This window comes from Mesocricetus auratus, unplaced genomic scaffold, assembly GCF_017639785.1.
Source record: "Mesocricetus auratus isolate SY011 unplaced genomic scaffold, BCM_Maur_2.0 Super-Scaffold_100033, whole genome shotgun sequence".
In the NCBI taxonomy this organism is placed as follows: domain Eukaryota; kingdom Metazoa; phylum Chordata; class Mammalia; order Rodentia; family Cricetidae; genus Mesocricetus; species Mesocricetus auratus.
The window spans coordinates 5,710,649-5,732,286 of NW_024429213.1; positions in this window are offsets into that span (position 1 = coordinate 5,710,649).

Here is a 21,638-nt window from a genome sequence, read left to right on the forward strand (position 1 = left end):
ATAAAGTATGACTGAATCTCAAATCAGATGTCTAATTTTTACAGGTCAATTATTTTCTTCAAGAACATACATAGGTAAATAAAACCCTCTTAATAAAAAGAATTTAGTCACCATCATTTGTTTTGAGTCATTTTTCAATTAAACACTAATCTGCTTTCAAGTTTTGTTTCTGATTCTCTCTTGTGGGTAATCGCGTTTCTGTCTGGCTCCACCAAGATTAATTTTAATTTTCAACACATAGTAGACATTACTAAAATGTAGTAATTGTGCTACAATTTTTTCCTATCTCCTTCTATAGCCCTTTATTTCTTTACCATTATTCTTTCTGAATTCCTTTGTCTCTTTCTTCTTGCGGTACTGGTCATTGAACACAGGGCCTTGCACATGCTGGGGAAATATTGCTCACTGAATTATAATCCAAGTCCCATATTTCTAATTCAGAAAATTTCCATTTTTCTTCATCCTTCAGTATGCATCACATTTCAAAGCGTGGCAGTTGCATGTGTGATTATGGTGTTATGCTAGGGCTCGTGGAATATTTTACTTGCTCTTATTTGAACAAATACTTAGAGAAATATCTGCATATACTCTTGAATAAATGTTTTCAATTTCAGAGGGAGCTGTTGTCTTAGGAACTATTAAATTTGAAATTTAACCATGTCAAATTAGTGAAGTAAATACTAAAATAAAAAGAACCCCCCAAATCAAATGTACTTAACTATATGATTGCAGAAATATAAATATAAATGCATAAATGCATCTGGATAGCCACACTCTGATTTTATAACCAAAGTAGAATAAAAAGAAGACTGGCACTAAAAAACATCATCAAGTGTACATTGTTAAAAATCAGTAATTGTGTTAACTTTTTCATCTTTTATAACTAAGGCCACATTATTTCCTGGAACAGTGTTTGCGTGTTTACATTTATATTATTGAAGTTAAGAAGGACAAGCTAATCAATAAAAATTAGATTGCTAAGAGAAAAAGAGGGACAGAGGAAAGAACACTAACTATACTAATTTGAGAAGTAAATGTCAAACCATTTGTATTTCAAACTACAAATTTAAATTAAAGCAATTAATGTTACTGCATACATGCTTACAAAACCTGAGGGGAAAAACGATAGATTTGTGCTTAATCACATTGGAGTCAAAGTGTTTGTTTCTTGGAGTTAATACCATTAAAGGAATTCTCATTTAGCTTATTTTTCTTAAGAAACAGCCAAAAGAAATCCCCAAAAGATGCAAGAGGAAACAGCAGTAGAAAATATCGGCACATCTTTGAAGCTAGGAAACAAGCATTTTCATCTCCATTATTTCCTTTCTGATAGCAAGTGCTGAGAGAGCAGAGGTAATCCATGAAAAGGATTATGTGGCCTGCAAAATGGAAGTTCTCAAAACAAAACAGTGTTCCTCAAAGATGGGCTAACTCCTTTACATACTATACCGGTCCCTACATAACTGATATGGCATCTCTATCTTAGGAAGAAAACCTTGTAGCAGAGGATGACACTAGGGAAATCTCTAGGAATCCTCAAGGATGACCCCCAACTAAGAATCTAAGCAATAAGTAGAAAGGCTTCCTTAAATGCCCTTCCCCTATAATGAGATTGATGACTACCTTAAATGCCATCATAGAGCCTTCATCCAGTAGCTGAATGGAAGCAGAAGCAGAGACTGACAGCCAAGCACTGACTTAGTGGAACTCCTGGAATCCAGTTGTAGAGAGGGAGTAGTGATGAGCAAAGTGGTCAAGACCACGATAGGGAAATGCACAGAAACAGCTGACCTGAGCAAGTGGGAGCTCACGGACCCCAGTCTGACAGCTGGTGAACCACCAGCATAGGGCAGAACCACCCAGCCCCCCTGAATATGGGTGTCATTTGGGGACCCTGGACAGTCTGTGGAGCCTCTGGCACTGGAACCAGTATTTACCCCTAGTGCACAAATGGGCTTTGGGAGCCCACTCCCTTTGGATGGATGCTCTCTCATCCTAGATACACGGAGGAGGGCCTAGGTCCTTCCTCAAATGATGTGACACTTTCATGATCTCCCATGGGAGGACTTACCCTTCCTGAGCAGTGGATAGGGGGTGGAATGGGGAATTAGTGGGGGGAATGGGAGAACAGGAGGGAGAGGGAACTGGGATTGGTATGTAAAATACGATTGTTTTTAATTTAAATAAAAATTAATCAAAAAGTTTTTCTAAAAAAAGATGAGCTGTTTATGGTGAGGTGAATACAGAAGTTGTTCTAAAGATCTGTGCGCTAAGCAGACTTTCCAACCATGGAGATTGTTCTTCCCGGAATGGCACAGGAAAGAGTTTATGCCAAGAACATATTGTGCCAAAGAAGCCCTAAATTCCAGGGTATCAACATAGCAGGAGTTGAAGGAGGCTGTCATAATGACAGGCTTGAGAAAGGAATGTGGAGACTTTCAATCCCTTGCCATGCTCAGCCCTGTTAATGCTGGCCATTGGATTTCTTCTTCTATTTTCTTGTCTACATTAGGAATTGGTACTGTTCAACATGACCAAGAACAAAATTTCTAGAGAAACCTTCTTTTAGGAGGGTTCAAGAGACTTCAATAAGCTTCTAAGATCTTAATGTGCCAGTGTCCAGAGAAATGTAGAAGAAAAACAAAGGTTTCCAAATAGAGCTTAGAGCTTTTTAAAATTGTCATTTAGTATTTTATTAACAATTGTATATTTATGCACCTCAAAGATTCATCCAACTTCTTCCTAACCAGAATTTTGTATACTTTGAACATTGTGACTGTGTTTCTCCCTCTAGTCTAGCCTCTGGAACCCTTTCCTTCATTTCATTTTATAAGTTAGACCCTTGTGGATTCTGCATTTAAGTGAAATAATACTGCATTTTTGTTTGTATATCTGGCTTATTTCACTTAGTATATTGTCCTCCAAGTTCATCCACATTGCTATTAATTACACAATTTCTTTTTAAAGATATAGTTCCAGTACAGCCTCCAAAGTCACAGAGAAACCCTGTCTCGAAAAACAAAACAAAAGAGAGATTAATAAATAGCTTTCCATTATATGTATTTGCCACAATTTCTTTTTATCTTTTCATATTTTGATGGGTACTTAGTTTGCTTCTACACTTTGACTATTGTGAATACTACTGCAATGAAAACTAGACTGTAGATATTTCCTTGCTATAGCTGTTTCACTTCCTCTGGATGTACCAAGAAGTAGGACTGGATCATATAATATTTCTATCTTTATTTTTTGTTTTTTGTTTTTGTTTTGAAATATCCATGTGATTTCCAATAATGCCTATATTAAGTACTTTTTCACCAATAGTGTACAAGGATACCATTTTCTCTACCTCCTCACCAATATTTATCTTTTGTCTTTCCTTTTACTCTTTTTTTGAGACAATATCTAACTATGTAGTCCAGATTGGTTTGGACTCACAAAACTGCTGTCTCAGGCCACTTGGTGCTGGGATTTTATAGTCATGCCTGGACTATCATTTAAAAATATTTCTTTCATTTTTTGAGATTCTAACATAGTTACATCACTTTCCCCTTCCTTGTCTTCCATCCAAAACCTCCCATTTATCCCTCTTTGTTCTTTTTCAAATTCAATATTTTTCATTAACTGTTGTTGTATACATTCATATGTATGTATGTATGTATGTATTCCTAAATACACAAAAACCACCTGCAAATATCTATCTATAATGTTACTTGTTTTATAATGTACAATGTATGCTTTCAGGGTTGACTGTTATTGGATAACTAATTGGTGTACTAGTCTCTGGGGAATACTATTTCTCCCTCTTTTTTTTTCAGGCTAGGCCAAGTGTTGAGGCTTCAATGGTTGATACCCAGCTTCTTTTTTTTAAGATTTATTTATTTATTATGTATACAGTATTCTGTCTGCATGTATGTCCACAGGCCAGAAGAAGGCACCAGATCTCATTACAGATGGTTGTGAGCCACCATGTGGTTGCTGGGAATTGAACTCAGGACCTCTGGAAGAGCAGTCAGTGCTCTTAACCTCTGAGCCATCTCTCCAGCCCACTATTTCTCCCTCTTAAACATTCCTTATTGCCTATAGTACTTTGTGTAGGGTTGAGGTCTCCTGGTCATTTCCTTGTCTACTTTAGCATGTCTATTAGTGTTGTCCTTGTTCACCTCATATTTAATTAGTCATAGTGGTGATACTTTGTTGGTATATCTTCTGCCAATCCTAGAAAACATAATCTCACAGCAAATACTTGATACTCTGGCTCTTAAAATCTTTGTGTCCCATCTTCCACAATGTTCCTTTAGGTGTGAGAATTGAATTCTAGATATATCCATTGGTACTGGGCTTCACAACTCTGCATTTTGATTGATTGTCGTTTTCCATAATGGTTACCATCTGTTGTAAAGAGAAGGGTTTTTGTTTGTTTGTTTGTTTTACTGAGGGGTAAGGAGTTCCTTTATCTGTAGGTATATGGACACATTTAGAATGTAGTTAGGGATTATTCTGGTTTAGTAAAATGGTAGTTGCAGATTCTCTTCCAAGATCCCTGGGTAGTTGGGTTTTTTGTTAGATTGTCTTTGGCTTTTGATGGGAGCATTATCTTTTCAAGTGGGAAAGTTTCATTTCAACTATATATGTATATTTATACATAAACTTTCATGAGTTAAAGGTACTTCTAGGTAGATAATGAATAGTACTATTCCTTGTGAATTTTTCAGATATATTTGTGATTATTTTACCCAACTCTCTTCTTTGGTGTTTATCTCCCTCCTCCTCAACAGAGACTCTCCATTTCCCCTTTTCCTCCATCATTTCATTTGTTCTCTGTTCTTCCCTTCTCTACATCTCCTACAACCCCAACCCATAGCAATGATCCTTTTTTACTTTCCTGGTTTCTGAAATTATACCAAGGTTTACTCACACCTGAGGATTTGGAACTAGCAGCTCCAGATGAGAGAGAACATCCAATATTTGTCTTTCTTGATCTTGGTTACCCCAGTTCACATTATCTTTTTAAAATTTATTTTATATGCATTTGTGTGAAAGTGTCAGTGAGCCACCATGTGGGTGCTGGGAATTGAACTCAGGTCCCTCAAAAGAGCAGCCAGTTCTTTTAGCCAATGAACCATCTCTCCAGCCCCACTGAAGATGATGGTTTCTAGTTTAATCTATTTATCTGCAAAGTTTGTGATTTACCTTTTCTTTACAGTTGAATACTAATACGTAGTATATATGTACCACATTTTCCTTATCTATTTGTCAGTTGAAGGGCATTTAGGTGGTTTTCATTTCCTATCTATTTCGAGAACATATTATAGAGCAACAATGAATATGGTTGAGCAAGTATCTGTTTCCTTTGCAAAGTAGAATTTTCTTAGTTTGATATAATCTTATTTGCACACTTTTGCTGTTGGTATCTGTGGTGGTTTGAGAGAAAATGGCCCCCAAAGAGAGTGGCACTATTAGGAAGTGTGGACTTGCTGAACTGGTGTGGTCTTTTGGAGGAAGTGTGTCACTGTGAGGTAGGCTTTGAGATTTCATATGTGCTCAAGACATGCCACTTTCTGCTGCCTGCAAATCAAGATGTACGACACTCAGTTACTTTTCTAGCGCCATATCTGCCTGCATGCCACCATATCTCACCATGATGATAATGGACTAAACCTCTGAAAATGTAAGCCACCCAATTAAATGTTTTTCTTTATAAGAGTTGCCATGGTCATCTAATTTCTTCTCAGCAATAGAAGCCTTAACTGGGACAGAAGTATAACTAAAAGTTCATTACTCAGAAAATATTCATGGAGACTTTATTCTAAGACAGAACACTCTATTTAGAGTGTGTGGAAGATAAGATTCATATGGGATCTATCATAGAACCTAAAGAACCAGTGATAGGGTGAGAAAGTGAAAAACTGAAGTAAGACAGTTGTGGCTAAGAAGCCCAAGCTGGCAAGACCAAGGCAGACTCAGCTAGTCAATTTTCACTGCTTCTTTGAGTCTGTGAGGCAATTTCCACCTTCATCCCCAACGTTGATGCCAGCAATGGATATGGTGGGGTTTTTCTTGGGGAGGTGGTGGTGAGAGGGGAGTGTCTCCAGACAGCAATGCTCCCTTTCCTGTTTTACAGCCTTTCCAGATTTCTAGTTTTCGTTCAGCTGAAATGCTTCTGATAAAAAAATTTGAAGACGTCATGATCAGTACTTTAACACTAAAATATCATTCCAACGGACAGCAAGATATAAGTTTCAGTGTTTTTAATTGTTTATCACAGTGTAAGACAGGAAAAGAAATGGATACTTTCCTCCTTTACAGTGTCTGTGACCTTAGCTTTGGAAGTCATGTATAACACATTTGTGTTCGTGTATGTCTGAATAGCCTGAAGTCTTCTTGGTATTTGTGAAAAGATTTTCTTGCTTCCTTGGAAATAATGCATATTTATGTTGAAGATCAAGTTAGGCAATTCCAAAGTAAAGGGAAAAGAAAAACTTCAGATAATAGCTAATACCTTATAAGATAATACCTTATCTTCAGAAACTGAACAATTGTCAGACCTCCCAACCAAGTTAATAATATTCCTTGAGATCATTTAAAACTGTGTGGTCAATCTGCTATTCTACTGTGTATTCAACCCCTTTAAGCTTAACCTGCCTTTAAGAAAACAGCATAAACAAACCTCACTATGCCTTAGATTTCCCTTGTAATCAGCTCTTTCAATGAAACAAAATGTATAGTTTTAATTTTAAATTATGCATTCTTTTATGGCCCTGATCTAGAACAATGTGTGTATGTGTTTGGGTGGGGAAGTGTATGTGGTAGTAACCATTTGCTTAAAGGAGCTAATGGGTTGAAAGCAGTTTAAAAACAAATGTCCACCTAGAATGCTGCAAGCAACATGTGGGTATAGGTTGATAACATCTGTGTGCAGTTTTGAGTTTTCTGGGTCAGTGGGGTTCTGTAAAGTGAACTTCTTCACATGCAAACTTTGATAAAGAGTTTCTTTCTCATACCATGTTTTCTGTGCTAGTCAGTCAGTATAAGTGGAGAATTCAAATTTGTTTTTTTTCTTGGTCATAACTACTCCAAGAGGAAGACTAATTTTCATTTTGTAATATAGCATTAACACAAAAACTCAACAAAAGTCAAACCAAGAAGTCAAAGGGAATAAATATATTAATATAAATGCCATAATTATGGCATAAAGAGTAGAATTGCAGATATGTGCAAATGAAAGACCTAAAATGTAAATGAAGGAAGTTCACAAATAGAAAAATTATTGTACTTGAAATAAAGCAGTTGCTAGTGTGGTTCAAAAACTGAAGCTCCTCTTAAGGTAGATGTAGAAAGACATGGAAAAGAAGGCTTATCATAAACAGTTTGCTCCTCAGTTAAGAGCCCATTTAAGAAGGAAAATTCAGGGACTGGAAATGTAGCTGAATTGATAGAGGACTTGTATGGAGCCACAAGTTCAATTCCCAGTGTCATATAAAATTGAACATGGTAGCACATGCCTATAATTCTAGCACTTGGGAAGTAGAGGCAGGAGGATCAGAAGTTCAAGGCCATACTTGGTTATATAGCAAGTTCTAGCTCATTAGAGGTTCCATGAGACTCTATCTCATTGAAAAGAAGGAAGCATCCACAGATAAAAAATATTGCCAAATGACTTGGGGTTACTCTGAACACCTTCAGACTTTTATGTTGTTGCCATTTTCTACACAACACAGTACATGTAGCATTTACATTGTCTTAGGCATAAGCATTCTAGAAGCCATGCAAGTTATATAGGAAGGCATGCCTAAAGGTTGTGTTAATACCACAACATCCTACCTGGGAGCCATGAAAATCCATAAATTTTCGAAATCTGGAGGACGATGCAGAAACCTCTTGTGTCTACTGAAGGACAAGAAATAAAATACCAATTTAACTAGGAATTGTACAGTATGAAGTAACACTGTTAAAATGCTCTTCTATACCAAATTTAAAAAATAAGAAAGTTCAGAAATATGCAGCCAATTTTAAGCTTTAATCATGTAATTATCCATAAAGGAATTTCAGAATTCAAATATCATTTTATAGTGTCATTGTTGCATTATATTTTTTGAGACAGAGTCTCATGTATCCCAGGCTAGCTTGCTATATATCCATGGATGGCCTTGGACTTCTGATCCTCCTACCTCCCTCTCCCAGGTATTGGGATTATAGGTGTGATGGGGGATGTCTTTCTGTATCATGTGAATATATATGTTTCTCTTATTGGTTGATGAATAATGCTGTTTTGGTCAATGAACAGGCAGGATTTAGCCAGTCAGAAAATCCAAACAGGAATAGAGAAAGGTAGTAGGCAGAGTGGAAGAGACACCATGTAGCTGCTGAGGAAGGCATCACCTGTAAGCCAAGACCACATGGAGATACACAGATTAATAGAAATGGATTAATAATTAAGAGAGAGAACTAGCCAATAAGAAGCCTGGGCCACCAGCCAAACCATTTATAATTAATAATAACCTCTGTGTGTTTATTTGGGACTCAATGGCTGTGGGACAGAAGCATTCATCCGCATAGGTGTGCTTTGCCAACCTGATTTACATGGTGCTGAGAATTGAATCCAGGGCTGTGTGCATGCTATGGAAACATTCTGCCCTATCTCTAGTCCTTCTCTTTATTCTTTTTATATTTTGTTTAGTTTTCTTTTTATCTTTATGTGTTTGTTGTATGCATGTTCATGGGTGTGAGTATGGGTGTATATATGCCACAGTGCATCTGTGGAGGTCAAAGCACAACTTCAGGTGTTATTTCTAACCTTCTCCATTGTTTGAGTCTGTCTCTTGTTGCTTGTTGTTACATATGCCGTGGTAGCTGTCCCATAGGCTTCCAAGGATCTCTTGTCTCATGTCCTTTCTTGCCATATGAGTGCTAGCATTCTAGACCCAGGTTACTGTGTCTGGCTTTATGTAGGTTCTAGCCATCTTAACCCAGGTCCTCATATTTACTCAGCAAGCACTTTAGTCACTGAGCCAACTCTCCAGACCTGTTCCCCTTACAGAGTTTGCTCACATAGGATAGCAGAAGGAATGAATTGGCTGGTAATATATTGATCAATGCTTACCATCTACATCCAATGCTATCAACACACACACACACACACACACACACACACACACACACAATCTAATTACAATAAAGAAAAATAAAATAAAACCAACCAGTAAAACTAAGCCTGTTTTCTGCCAAGTTTGGAGAGGGCTTGGTATGGCATGGTGTGTAGTAAGAGCTTGCCTGTTTGGGGCTGGAGGGATAGCTCAGCCTTTAAAACCTAGGCTCACAACCAAAAATATTAAGAGCTTGCCTGATTCTTTTGCTGCTGGATCAGGCTGAACTCCAGGAGTTTATAATTTCCTGAGTAGGTACATGTTCTATCACATTCTGATTCTACATGCTTTTATGCTTTGACAACTGTGACCCCATGTTGAAGCCCTTGGCATGAGAGGAGGTGTCCTAAATTCTAACTTGTGTTCATTTCTCCCTTCAGCTATTAGGCCTTTTTATTTTTACTTTCCAAATTAGTATGTCTGACAGGTATGCAGGAGTCAGAGCTTGAAACCAACCTCAACAAACAAACAAACAACAAGCAACTACAACCACAAAACCCAAACAAAAAGCAATAAAGAAGAGGTAGGAAAGAGTTTTGTCCTTTTTCTAGCAAAAAATGAACCTAGAAACAGGGAGCTTTGCCATGTCCTGAATCATCTCCCAGGAACGGGCAGGATGAACTGTCTCACATCTAAATTTGCACATCTCGCTTTTGCTTTGTGCTTTTTAAAATTCGACTTCTTTATTGACTCTTAGGGAGTTTCCCATCCTGCACACCAATTCTGCTCACCTCCCAGTTCCCCCATATCTTCCCCTCATCCCTGCCTCACACACCCACAAAAGAAAACCAGGCAATGTAAGCAAGCAAACAAACAAAGGCAAAAGCAAAAACAAAACCCCAAACCAGAACAAAACGAAAACCAGACCAACCACCACCACACAGAAAAATCTCTTCGCATCTCCTTTCCTGCCTCTCCAACCCCTCTTCATTTGTCCTGGTGCCACTGAAGGCTTCAGTGTGCCATATAGTATACCCCTTTGTCCCATCAGCTTTACTGGCAAATGTCTATTGCAATGAGTCACTGATCTGGCTCAAAGCCTCTGGTTTCTGGTACACCACCATCACTGTATCTTGGAGATCTTACAGGTATCCTTCCACAGAACAAGTTCTTTCACAAGTTCCAGCAGGTCCTAGGTAGGGTAGATGCTAGGATAAGTCAACCTGAGGCCCAGCTGTGGGCCTGGGTGATAGCCAATATGGTCAGTTCAACCTACTGGGGCTACCCAGCTTGGGTGAGGGGGCAGAGTCAGTCCCCCTACATGTACACCCTCAGGGTTGGTTCACTCTCTCCTGTAGTGAGGGGATGGGTGTTCAGTAGTTTTAATATAAAGTTTAAATGGTAGCGAGTAAATTTCTTTTCTCCTAGTTTGCCTAAACTGGAACTACATCCACTTTTCTTTATTAACTTCTGAATACACAGAAACTAAAGTGGTGGGGAAGGAAGGACCCAAGTGTCCAGTGACACTACGTCTTAAACCTTGCTTAACTGGCTACTGAAGGGTCTGTTTTTATATCACCCCACCCCCCCCTCTGTGTGTGTGTGTGCGTGCACATGTGCACATGCGTGTATATGCATGCTCCTGTATGTGAATTTGGAACCATTCATGCTATGGTGTTCCTATGGATAGCAGAGAACAACCTTGGGTATCATTCTTTATCTAACCCCTTGCTTAACACAGGGTCTCTTGTTGGTTGTTAACTTTATACACCAGGCTAACTGGCCCAAACGTACTGGGAATCCCATCTCAGCCTCCTTTCTCACTGTGGGAGTGCTGAGATTACAGCTGTACTACCATGTTGAAATTTATGTGTTCTGTGGATCTGAGCTCAGGTCCTCAGTTTTGTGGGATAAGCATGGTAGGCACTAAGTTACGGATATTTTTACTCCGCAGCCTGACATTGGTTTTGAATAGGCAGAACTCTAAGGTACTCCTGACAGTTACATGTGATTCCTTAAGCTAGGGCATGACCATTGTCAACTCTCAGCTTTCCTCAGTGAGTCTTTTCTGTTCTTTCCATTTGATTGCTTTTTATTATTTGACAGACCCTCTGTATAAACAAAACAAACAACAACAAAAAAGACGATATGGGAGAGAGAGACAGAGAGAGAGAGAGAGACAGAGACAGAGACAGAGACAGAGAGAGAACACAACCTCTGGAGACAGGAAGAGAGGCAGAGAGAAACAGGAGGCAGGTTCAGGTGGAGCCCCCCCCCTTTTATGTGCTTTGTCAGGACCCTGAGCAGGTCAGAATACTGCCTCGGTACTGGCAATTGCATGCACACAAGGATGAGAAATCAGTTAGTTCCCCATGGGGCATGACAGCATAATGCCTAAATGCTGACATCCTCTTCATGATTTGATCTAAGAAGTCACCTTCCTTAGGCTCATGTTCTCTTAACACTTATGAATTAATTATACCATCTTAAGAAGTTCAGTACAGACTATAAATCTTTTAAAAGAATTTTCAGAGACATAAGCCCCTTTATTTACTGAATGTTCCATGTAGCTTCCAACCTTAGGTAACCTAGCCATAAGCTGGCTTGGCAGCAAAGTACCCTTAGCTGATTCCCTTGTCTGTATTTGATGCTTCAAAAAAAAGATATTCTTCTTAACAAAAAGAATGCTCTCTTTGTCGGCTCACAGATTTTCGTGAATATGTATAAGATTGAATAGATAAGACCTGTCCTCTTCTGACTTCTTAAATGTGACCTGTCATTAGACTGAGTCCCTCTTCTGGCACACTTCTCATGGTGAACCTAATCATATTTAGCCCAATAGCGCATTTCTCTGAAATGAGGGTCAAGACACTCTTATCTCCCAAGCTTCAGTCATTCCACAACAGGAGTTGGAGATCCTATTAATGAGACCAGGGATATAGGTTTGGGCCGGCACAGTTAAAACAGTTAAAACTTATCAGTAAGAAAAAGAAATATAATATAAGATAATGGGCATGTGTGTACTCTTGCTTTTCTTAGCGAGACCTACTTACTGAAAGTACTAGAAAGTGCAGGGTAAAGGGAGTTTCTGAATAATACCTGTCTATTTTGAGCAATAAAATTTAAATCTGCAGAGTCTCTTGCTGCTGTACGTGCAGGTCAAAGAGAGTGAAGCCAGGCACACTACAGCCAGGACTGTGTATACTTAGCTTCAAAGCCATGGCAAGTATTTCAGGAAGACAAGACATGGGGAGTTGCTGGTATGTGGTATGGCCTCATCTTTGACCTTCTGATGGGCACAGAAAAGGTCTAGTTCTCAACCAGCTATTATTACATACAGTGGAACCAATATAAAAACGTTGACAGAAGATGACTTTCTTATTTGTGTGAAGTCTGTTGCCTAGCTCTTCAAAAAGTTGTTTTTTCTTTTGTACAAAATTTGGCTTGGCACTAGTAACCTACTGTTTTTATTTTAATTTAAATTAGAAACAAGCTTGCTTCATATGTCAATCCCAGCTCCCTCTCCCTCCTCTCCTCACCTGCCCTCCAACAACCCTCCAAACCCCCACCCAATCCCCACTCTACTCCCCAGGGAGTGTGAGGTCCTCATGGGGATCTCCAAAGTCTGTCATATGTCCCATGCAGGACTTAGGCTCTCCCCCATTGTCCAGGCTGAGAGAGCAACCCTCCATGTGGAATGGACTCCCAAAATTTAGTAGTATGCCGGGGATTAATACTGATCTACTTCCCGAGGCCTCATAAATTGCCAAGGCCTCCTCACTGACACCAACATTCAGGGCGTCTGGATCAATTCCATGCTGGGCTCTCAGCCATTAGTCTGGGGTCCATGAGCTTCCCCTTGTTCAGGTCAGCTGTCTCTGTGGGTTTCACCAGCCCAGTCTTGACCCCTTTGCATATCACTCCTCCCTCTCTGCAACTAGATTCCAGGAGTTCATTTCAGTGTTTAGCTGTGGGTGTCTGCCTCTGCTTCCATCAGCCACTGGATGAAGGGTCTAGGAAGGCATATGAGGTAGTCATCAATCTCATCAGAGGAGGGCATTTAAGATAGCCTTTTCACCATTGCTTAGATTGCCAGTTGGAGTCATCATTGTAGATCTCTGGAAATCTCACTAGTGCCAGATCTCTCGTCAAACCTATAATGACTGCCTCTGTTATGGTATCTCTCATCCTGCTGTCCTCTATTCTTCCCCCTGACTCAACCTTCCTGCTCCCTAATGTCCTCATCTCCCCTCCTCTTCTCCCCCTGTCTTTCTCCTAGCTACCTTACCCATCCTCCCACTATCCCAATCAGCTCAGAAGATCCTGTCCCCCCTTTCCCTTCTCTGGGGTACCATGCATATGTCTCTTAGTATCCTCACTGTTTCCCAGACTCTCTGGTGGTGAGCTTGTAGGCTGTCACTCTCCTGCTCCATGTCTAAAATCCATATACGAGTGAGTACATACCATGTTTGTCTTTTTGTGGCTGGGTTACCTCACTCAGGATGGTTTCTTCTAGTGCCATCCCATCCAGTTGACTGCAAATTTCAAGATTCCATTGTTTTTTTTCCCCTCTGAGTAATAATCCATTGTGTAAATGTACCACATTTTCTCTATTCACTTTTCAGTTGAGGGGCATCTAGGTTGCTTCCAAGTTCTGGTTATTACAAATAATGCTACTATGAGCATATTGGAACAGATATCCTTATTGTATGAATGTGCATCTTTTGGGTATATGCCTAAGAGTGGAATTGCTGTGTCTTGTGGTAGATTGATTCTCATTTTCCTGAGGAACACTGATTTCCAAAGTGGCTGTAATGAGTTGGCACTTCCACCAGCAGTGGAGGAGTGTTCCTTTTTCTCCACATCCTCTCCAGCATAAACTGTCATTGGTGTTTTTGATTTTAGCCATTCTGACAGGAGCAAGATGGTATCTTAGAGTTGTTTTGATTTGCGTTTCCCTAATGGCTAGTGATGTTGAGCACTCTCTTATGTGTCTTTCAGCCATTTCAGATTCCTCTGTTGAGAATTCTCTATTTAGTTCTGTACAACACTTTTTAATTGAATTATTTAGTGTTTTTGTGACTAGCATCTTGAATTCTTTGTATATTATGGAGATCAGCCCTCTGTCAGATGTGGGGTTGGTGAATGTCTTTTTTTCATTCTGTGGGCTGCCATTTTGTCTTGCTGACTGTGTCCTTTGCCTTACAAAAGTTTCTCAGTTTCAGGAGGTCCCATTTATTAATTGTCAATCTCAGTGTCTGTGCAACTGGTGTTATGTAACCTACTCTTTAGGGCTTTTCTACTAACCTAGTGTCCATAGACAGTAGGTTTGCTTGGGATCTTGTTACACCCCATCCTATACCTACACAACCAGATCCCCTTTCTAGCAAAGTCCACTAGTAAATTCATTTTACATGTTAGAGTTTGAGCGGAACTGCCCTAAACCAGCAGGAGGTTGCTCAGAACTCCTTGTGAGACAGGTTGAATTCAGAGAAGGTGGCATATCTTAGAATGGTGGGTCCCTGAATTTTGCTTTTTCTTTCAGAGACTAGTTTTGGAGGAGCTGGTCCTGTATTCTTCTGTCAATTCATTTATAGAGCTAGAGGGGGAGGGCTAATCAGGGGAAGCCTTAATGGACTTATCACCAGGATCATTATAATGCATTTATCTTCATGGTCAGAATTGTTAACAACAGAAACCTGCTTCCCCTTTTTCCTGGTGAGAGGACAGAGCCATGGGTCTACAGTAAGTGTCTTAAGACTAGTTGACCTTTCTCCTGTAATGAAATTCTACTCCCTCAAGAAGGAACATTTTTATTCCGCCTGAATAATATTATATTTCTGCTTAACTAATATAATAAGATCCCTAAAAATTATTTAGGTTTCTCAAGATAAACTGATGCATTAGGATAGGTACCTAAATGTAGAGACTTAAGATATGAGTGCATGGAATTATTGAGGTTAAAGTATGGTGATCATCAGGATGAAAAGCATTCCACGGTGAGGCCAATCTTTTGATTTAGCTACATGCTTATGTGGTAAGGTCTATCTACCCTATAGAGGGCAATCTACTGTATCCAAAGTACACTGGTTTAAATTCTAACATAGCTTAAATGTTAACTTCCTCCAAAAACAATACAGAGGTTTGATCACGAATCTAATCATTGTAGTTAGACAAATTGACATCTGAAACTAATCATTAAAATGCTCTTTCCCTACTGTCTTCTAGGTCCATATCTTAATTTCTCCATGCTATTCTCTTTCAAATTTAATTTGTTATTTATTAATATTTACAGTAAGAATACAGAATAGATTTAATTATGACAGTTTAATACATGTATATCATTGTACTTTGCTTATGTTCGTACTGCAATTTCTCTCCTTCATCCTCCTTTGTTACTATTAGTGATCTTCCTCTCTCCCCAAATAATCCTGCTTTCATATCATACATATGTATATAAACATATATATGAGTATTAATCTAGAATCCTCATATGAGAGGAAAAATGTGTTATATTGCCCCCATTATCCTCTCTTGTATCCAATCCCCTTCTTTTAAATCCCTTCATCTCCCTACATAGTTCCCCTTCTATTTTTCTGTCTTAGTATTTCTCTCAATCTTTCTGCGAAAAATTAATTTCATCTTCTTGATGGATGACTAAAACTATTGTTTACATTGTTTTTATTTTCTGATAAGCATGTAGGCTGGTTCTATATCTAAATTATTGTGAATAATGATGTAATAAACGTGAATGTGTAGGTATCTCTTGGGGTATGCTGCTCAGAGCTCTTTATTTTTAGACTTGCATATTCCACTGGTGACTGAGATCCCCTATTACCCAGACCAAGAACCTTTCTTTCTTGCTTGCTTCTTCCCAGCATTCTCTTGTAATTGGAATCACAGTTAATGTTACTATAACAGGAATTCATTTGAACAGCCCCTTGATTCCTGCCCTTCCTTCTGCTTTGTGCATCTGTCTCTGTCTTTGTCTCTGTGTCCTTGTACCTCTGTCTCTCTGTGTCTGTCTCTATCTCTCTCTATCTCTCCCTCCCCCTTTCTCCTGGAGAAGTTTTCCTTAGGCTTTACATAACCAGCTGTAAGAGAGAAAAGTCTATAGTGCTGTTTTTTTTCCTGGATGTACGTGTAGCTAATCTTATCAAGACCTTCTAGTAAAACACACACCATAATGAATATTCCACACTATGGTAATAAAACAAAGGATTGGTACTGGAGAATGTAACAGTATAGGCAAGAAGCCACACTTATACTGCAATTGTGGAAGTACAGAAACATTTCCAGAAATGAGTTTTTGAGTTGGTTATCTTAAAGGAAGAGAGATGAGATTTGAAGTGCTGGGCTTCCCCTTTCAGTCTCCCCCCTAATCATTTGTTTGGTTTTGCCTCCCTTCCCAGTTAATTCTTGCTGTAATTTTTTAAGGATCCACACTTTTCATACGACACCCAACACCCAAACTGCCCTCATGTTAACACAAACATGAGATTTTCTAAGCAGCAAATGTAAATGCTGATCCAGGAAGCCAGAAACCCAGGCTGACTTTCAAGAAGAGGAAAGGGAAAGGTATCTGCAGAGGTGGCCTCATTTAATTATTTTATTACCTCCCACATACCACCTCTGCCCAATATCCCCATTGTTACCAAAATGTTCACAACAGGGCAAGAACTTGGCAGCAGGGACTGAACCAGAAGCCATGGAGGGATGCTTATTACTGGCTTGCTCCCCATGGTTTGCTCAACCTGCTTTCTTATACAATACAGGCCCGTGAGCTGAGGAGGGGCACCATCTGGATTGGCCCTTCCAAGTCCCAATCTTATGTCTTTTAAACCCCTATTGTTTTCACATTTTTGACAGCCCTTTATATTCAAATGCCATGTTCCATTTATTTTTTACCTCTTAAATATTTTCCAAATGGACCCTGGATGCTGTTAACTTCACTCTAATTCTTTCTTAGATTGTGGTTAGTTTGCCTTAACTGTCTTCCATAGTACTTACTTTCTGCCTTAAACTGTATCTTAACTCCCTTCATTGAGTTGAAGATTGATTTTGGAGTTTAAGATTTTCATTTTATTAATTGTCATTTTTAAATTTTGTATTATTTTAAAATATTTTAAATTTATACTTCTCTTGTATATGACACCCTGACCACAGTTTCCCGTTCTTTCTTTCTTCCCATTCTCTTTCCACCACATCTCTCTGCTCACATCCACTTTTCTGTTCCCTTTCAAGAAAGGGCAGGGCTCCCGGGGATATAAACCAAACATGGCATATCAAGCTGTACTAAGACTAGGCACAACCCCTCATATTAGGCTGCATGAGGCTTGTGGGACTCCTAACAGTTGGAGCAAGGGATGTCTCTGACTTTATGGCTACTTTTAAAAAATGTGTCTGAGTGTTTTACCTGCATGCATGTCTGTTCAACTTGCGTGTGTCTGGTCCTCTTACAGGTCAGAAGAGTGCATTGAAGTCCCTGGAATTGGATTTATGGATGGTTGTGGGCTGCCATGTGCATGCTGGGTCCTCTGTAAAAGCATCCAGGGATCTTATTTGATAGGTTGTCTTTATAGCCATCAGTCATCATCATAATTCTCTCTCTCTCTCTCTCTCTCTCTCTCTCTCTCTCTCTCTCTCTGTGTGTGTGTGTGTGTGTGTGTGTGTGTGTGTACAGGTGAAGGCACAGATGCATACATACTATGGTACATGTATGGAGGTTAGAGGACCACTTTGGGGGGGGAGTCATGTTTCAAGTTTTTGTCTTAAATTTTAGCTTTAACTGAGTCTACTCTTTAAACATCTTTCTGCTGGAACTGAACTATTTATAGTCTCCAGGTGGACCATTCCTGCTCTCCTTATGTTTAGTTGAGTTTGCTCTTAGGGGACAAATAAGATTTAGCTAGGTGTTATGTAATGGTTAATCCTGTTATTGTGACAGGTTTTAAAATCATGTAGGAGACAAAACTCCTGGGGTGTGTGTTGGTTAGTTTTCGTCAACTTGACAGAAACTAGAATCATCTGGGAAGAGAGTAACTCAAATGAAACATTGACTGAAAAGACTGACCTGTGGGAATGTCTGTGAGGCACTTTCTTGATGAATGATTGATGTACAAGTGTCCAACCCACTGTGGGCTCTGTCACCCTGGAATGGTGGTCTTAGGGTATAAAAAGCAAACACTGACCATGTCCCAAACAAAGGGTAAGTTGTGTTTCTCCATAGGCTCTGATTTATTATCTACTTCAGCTTCCTGCTCCAACTTCCTGCAGTGACGGACTGGGACATGGAGGTAGAGGTCAAATAACCCTTTTCCTTCATTAGGTTGCTTTTGGTTACTGTTTTGTCATACCAACAGACAGTAACCAATGCAGTGTGTTTGTGAGAGCTCTGCTAGAGAGGCTTAACCGAGACGGCACAACCCCTCTGAATGTAGGTGGCACCATCCCATGGACTGTGGTTCCAGACTGAAGAAAAAGGAGGAATAAACAGAGCACCTCTAGTCATTCATCTCCTTATTGATTACAGACACAAAGTGAGCAGCCACAGGACACCCCTGCTGCCATGCCTTCCCTGCCATGACTTTATATGTTTTGTATGCTCAAATTGTGAACCAAAGCAAACCTTTATCCATTTGGTCGCTTTGTCAAGAATTTTGTCACTGTAATGAGAAAGGTAGCTAACATATGTTGCATCAGGCAAGGTCCTAACAACATCACATGGTCCATATCATTTAGGATAACTTAAGGAAGGATTTTTTACAAAGAGTTTAGTGAACATCTTGGACGTAATGAAGAACACTGTAGCAGTGCAAGAGACAACAGCATCTATACATCAGAAGAGATGATGGGGAGGAGCAGTTGCTATCAGCGAGAGTGAGAGTTTAGGACAGACCCTTTTGGAAGCAGAGGGCCTTACTGCAACAGCTCCTGGCTGAGGCAACATTGTAAAGAGGAACACATGGGGGAAGAAGCCTGTGCACGCTTACTTTTCTATTCTGATTCCATACAATATCAAGAAGCTCTGATGTCCTCTGGCTCTAAGACTACATAGGTCAGCCTCTCAGTGGCAGGGGTTATAAGGAAAAGGGTAAAAAGTGATTCTGGAGGACAAAGGAAAATATTAGCATAGATATCATTCTAAAATATTAATTCCATTTTTTGCTTTAGTTTTTCTTCCTGGAAGCCTGCTAAGTATCTTTATGCAAATACTCTATGTCTCAAGGGAAGTCTTTGCTTTAGAGTGACTCAATGAGGTTAACTGGCCAAGTTTCCCTTTCCTTTGGAATTGGGCATCCTGGAAGTGGCTCTTGTTCACCTTGTAGCTGCTATGTGTCTCTTGGCATCAGATATAGTGATACTACACTGGCATCAGTCCTGAATCAAGGTGGGGTCTTAGTTGTGAAAACTAACCATGTCATCTCTTCTAGGCTATCCAGTAAGAGGACTTTTTCTGCTAGATAGTCTTTTGCTGCCACCTTCTGGCCACTTGCCACCACAGTTAAGACGCCTTGGGATAGTGAATGAAATGGCAGGGAAACTTTGGTAGACAGTGGATGAAAGGGACCTTGCTCACCAACAAACTAATAGATCCAAGTGCCCAGTGTCTCATGTTAGCTACAGGGTAGAGAAAGGAACGCAGACTGCAGAGCCTTCATCTGAGTATCTGAAATGGTATAAAAATGAAATATTTTGTGTACTGAACCTTGCCACAGATGGAAAATTCTACATCTGACTTTGTAGGAACTGCTGTGATCAAAATATCAACATGTTAAAATATCATATACGATTATGATCAGAGGTTTGGGGGTGTAGCTCAGTGGAAGAGTATGTGCCTAGCAAGTGCAAGCCTCCATGCACAGTTCCTTATACAATAAATAAATAGCAGAACTTCTGGTTGTGTATAAGATGTGGATGAATCATAAATGGATTTTCTATTTAGGTTTTGTTTCCTTCTCTAAGATATCTAACGTATTAAATAGTAAATTCATAACATTTCTGGCCCCAGGCATTTTGAATATGGGAACTCAAGTGGTAGAAGAGAATTATTTGTTTTTTCTTTTTGAGATAGAATATTTTTGAAAAACTAATTTCAAGTTAACTTGCAAAATAGTATAAGGGAAAGATCATTTTCCTTTGATACAAAGTAATGGGTTTCCTTACGTCATTCGTACATATGCTCTATATTTTGTTCCTATTCATCCCCCTTGCTCAGTGTCCTCTTCTGTCCTCCCTTCCCTCCTCTTGCTGATCCTCTTCCTTCTTTGAAATATCCCTGTCTTCTGTTCCTGTGTCATGTGCATTCCATTATCCTCTTCAATTACTCCCAAGAGCTCTTCCTCTACTTTTCATGACCCAACACACATATTTAAAAAATTAATTTTAATTAATTGTTTCCAATCCCATCACAGTTTCCCCTCTCTCTCTCCTTTCTTGCAAGTCCCTACCTACAACCTCCACTTCTTTTTCAATTGGAGACTTTTAAAATTCTTTTACCTACCTCTTAGCCATATTCTCTTCCCTTCCTTCTGCTTTGAAGTTGGTGGGGTCCCTTCCATTTTATAAAAGATGTTTGGTTGTCAAAATCCACAGATAATATTCTTTTATATTTTAATACTCATATAAATATTATACCTTGAAGTGTTATTCTTAAGTTTGCACTTTTCACTTTGCTGTTTTAAAGATTTGTTCTTGTTGATACATTTAGTTCTAGATCATTAAGCTCTGTTGTGTTTTGATTTTAAGCATACTCACATGAAGTAATTGCCATTCCTTCATTGCTAAATATTTGAGATGTCTCTATTGTTTTTTATTAGTATGAGTGATGTGTTACACATTTTTACATTCATGTCATGCATTATTTTTAATCTCTGTAGCACAGCTTCTTCAGTGCCAACATTTCCTGAGGTGTAGCACCCACAGAATCACTGAGCAGCAGGCCACATACATTTTCATTTTCATTTTGGCTAGATAGTAGCTGCTACCAAATTTCTATCAGTGGGGCATACTTGCCCTCCCATTTCTCGGCAGCAGTATTTTTTTATTTTTTGTTTTGTTTTGTTTTTCGAGACAGGGTTTCTCTGTGGCTTTCAAGGCTGTCCTGGAACTAGCTCTTGTAGACCAGGCTGGTCTCGAACTCACGGAGATCTACCTCCCTCTGCCTCCCGAGTGCTGGGATTAAGGGCGTGTGCCACCACCACCTGGCTTAGGCAGCAGTGTTACAAAGTTCCCTATCTTGCACATTCTTGTCACCAATTAGCATCACTCCCAATTAAGTTAGCATTTGATAATCTGTGGAGCATAAAGTGGTCTTTCACCGATATTTTAGTTTTTATTTATTTGAGGACTTTAGGGGCTGGGGTGGGATGAGCAATGTTTCCTGTTTGTTAGTCATTTGGGGTTACTTACTTTTCCTTGAAAAGTCCAAGACCGATTTATATTTTAGAACTTGAAGGGGTTCTAAAACATAGCAGATCAGCAAGAACATGTTGATGGGTGTCAGCCTAGAATCCTTTCCCAAAATATGGAAGAAGTTAAATGTTTTAGTGC